Source organism: Epinephelus lanceolatus, chromosome 10 (genome assembly GCF_041903045.1).
Source record: "Epinephelus lanceolatus isolate andai-2023 chromosome 10, ASM4190304v1, whole genome shotgun sequence".
Taxonomy (NCBI): Eukaryota; Metazoa; Chordata; class Actinopteri; order Perciformes; family Serranidae; genus Epinephelus; species Epinephelus lanceolatus.
This window is the reverse complement of record NC_135743.1, coordinates 45831885-45835000: the sequence shown is the minus strand read 5'-3', so window position 1 is coordinate 45835000 and position 3116 is coordinate 45831885. Positions and strand designations below refer to the sequence as shown.

General features: G+C 52.1%; 1 pseudogene; it reads right to left on the bottom strand.

The window, feature by feature from the left end:
• LOC144464551 (28S ribosomal RNA) overlaps window positions 1–2909 on the bottom strand; it is a 4526-nt pseudogene extending 1617 nt beyond the window's left edge.
• Window positions 2910–3116: the final 207 nt, after the last annotated feature.

The window sequence follows — 3116 nt, the reverse complement described above, 5'->3', positions numbered from 1 at the left end:
CAGAGAGAGAACAGAATTAGATTAAATGCAACAGCTGACAGCCTGACACTGACTGTAAAAACAATAAACTTTAGTCTCTTGTCTTCTCTTACAGCTTTTGAACAATTTTAGCCTACGTATCTTTAATTATATAATTATTTATATGTCTCTATGTATATTTTTACATAAATCCCCAATATTTTATTTGCCTTTAAAAAAATCCTCTTCCTTCATTTAATTAGACAATGTTTATTGTATTGTATTATATGTATTAATTCTCTACAGGATCTTGTATGTTCTTTAATGTGTGTTCAATTTATTAAAAGAAAAAAAAAATGTTTTGGTGAACCCTGCAGCAAAGTGAACCCTCTTCCTCAGAGAGGATCTTTGCCTCCCAGTTTGTTCCTGGCGACAGAGCAGAGTGAACCGTCTTTCTTCTCAGAGGATCTTTGTCCCATGAGAGCAGGCAGCTGTTCTCTGTGTCCGCAGTGTAAACAACTTTCGCTGGCGATTTGACAGTCACTAGAAGCACACTATGACCCTAAAAGTTTCTGTGTGGTACCTGTGTTGTACATGAGCTAATGTTAGCGGCTAAGGACTGAGAGGCTGTCCGGTGTGTGTGTGTGTGTGTGTGTGTGTGTGTGTGTGTCTGTCTGTCTGTCTGTCTGAGGAGTGTCAGTACATTAATTTGTTAGCCGTAGCCTTGCTGTTTGTCATGTTAATGTTATCGTCGGCAGCCCTGAATAGCTTGTAAAGCTTTAGCATAGTTAGTTAACACATTTGTTATCGGCCCATGTGTTTACTGCTACGGAAAATTAACAAATCTTTGGTTTATTTGCACAACGTCACCTCTCTACCGTCTTTTATCACGCTTGCTAACACTAAGTTAACTTTACCAGCAGATCTGTATGAGGAACAAACTGAGACTACAGTTAGCAGTGTGTTTCCCCCCTGTCTCGCTGCTTTCCAAACTGCCGTGGTATAACGCTGCATCGTTGGGAACGCTTGTTTTCATGCAGATGATGTCCCGACTCCAGGCACGGGCGGGGCCTGCAGAATCGCCGTCATTGAAAAATTAGATTGCATATGCATATGAATCGAGATCACGATTTTATTATGATTAATCGTACAGCCCTAGCCAGAGCTTTGTGTTAGACTTAACTAGACTGCAGGTCTGTTGTATATCCCCTGAACATAGGGTCTGGAGCTGGGCAGGATGCCCAGGTATCAAAGTTAACTCTATATCCAGAGTGGGGGAACCGCGGGTAATCACTCTGAGGGTGGGCGCAATCGGACTGCCGCCCAAGCATCTACTGGCCCCATGTGCACTAGGAGAACGTCAGGGCCATCCCAGTCCACAACCACGGGAACACTATCCCTTCACAAAACCGCCAGGAAACTACCACGCCAAGACGCCACACCAGAAACCACCAGGCCCCAGGCCTACACCGGCCCTTAGAGGAGTCGCCTCCTCCCTTACCCCAGTCATGGCACGGGACCCACCAGCACCGCTGCGAACGACCCAAATGGGGCGCCCACCAGTCAGGACGAAATGGCTTACCGCCTGGCACCAGGCAGACAGTAAGCCGGGCTTCTCTTCCACCGAGCTCTGCATGACTGTGGGCTTCATAGAATCAGCTAGCCATATCCAGGACTACAGTAGAAATGTATGTCAATAGAGCGGTGGACATGAACAGGTGACATACCCCCGTACACTCCACAGTCGGGGCCCGCCGCCCCTCCCCGGCTACGCTGGTGGCTTATGTCTTCGTCGCTCACTGCATCCTGAGTCTGAACTTAAAGGTACGAGGGCATGAAAGAGCCTGCGAACCTAAGTCGCGGAAAACCAGAAGTGTCCCAAACCAAAGACACACAGCAATCCGATCAGCCGCCACCGACCGCCGTACCCAATCCCCTCCGCTGGCCCGCCTTCTGCGTGGCATTGGACACCGCCCCACCAAAACCCACACCCGGCGACGTGCCGCAGACGACAGCCCCCTGAGACAGGCCATGCACCGCACCTCCGGCAGCGGAGAGAGGAGGGCGACGGGGAGACTGCTCCCCCAGCCGCAGCTCGAGCCCAGCCCTGCTTTGCACCCCATCCCGACCAACCCAGCCCTTATAGCCAATCCTTATCCCGATGGTACGGATCTGCCGACTTCCCTTAACTACCTTGATCTAACATGCCAGAGGCTATTCACCTTGGAGACCTGCTGCGAATATGGGTATGGCCTGGCGCAAGATTTACACCTTCTCCCCCGGATTTTCAAGGGCCAGCGAGAGCTCACCGGACGCCGCCAGCTTCTCCGGGATCATTTGTGTTACCACACTGGATGCCTTGCAACGCCTATCTCCACCACTCCAGATTCGGGGATCTGAACCCGACTCCCTTCCAATCGGCTGGGGGCGATGTAGGCCTCGCCGGGCCAGGCCAGCACCTGGGGGTGGTCCCACGAGGGGATCCTCCCGCACTGGGCGACCATCCCTAACCCACCAAGTTGAATCCCCCAGGCAGACTGCGCGGACCCCACCCGTTTACCTCTCGACGGTTTCATGCCCTCTTGAACTCTCTCTTCAAAGTTCTTTTTAACTTTCCCTTAAGGTACTTGTCGACTATCGGTCTTGTGCTGGTATTTAGCCTTAGATGGAGTTTACCACCCGCTTTGGGCTGCATTCCCAAACAACCCGACTCTGAGAAGACCGGCCTCACACCGTCCACGGACTGAGCCTCAATCAGAAAGACTCAGGCCCCCGAGCAACACCGGGCAAGCCATCTTCCGTACGCCACATTTCCCCGGTCCGCACGTTTGATGGGGATTCGGGCTCTTCCCTCTTCGCTCACCGCTACTGAGGGAATCCTGGTTAGCTTCTTTTCCTCCGCTTAGTAATATGTTTAAATTCAGCGGGTTGTCTCGTCTGATCTGAGGTCGTATTCGAATGGGTTCAAGTGGCGTGGCTCCCAGGGGAAAGGAAGAGGGGTTTGGTTAGTCCCCCCTCCTCAGCTCGAAAGGCTCACGGGCTCTGGAACACCGAGGGGTACCCCAAAACGGTGGAGGGCTGGGCCGGCCGGCGGGGGGCCCCCAATGGTGGGTCACAAGTGCCAATCGGTCAGAGTGTGTGTGCCTCGTGCGGGAGGC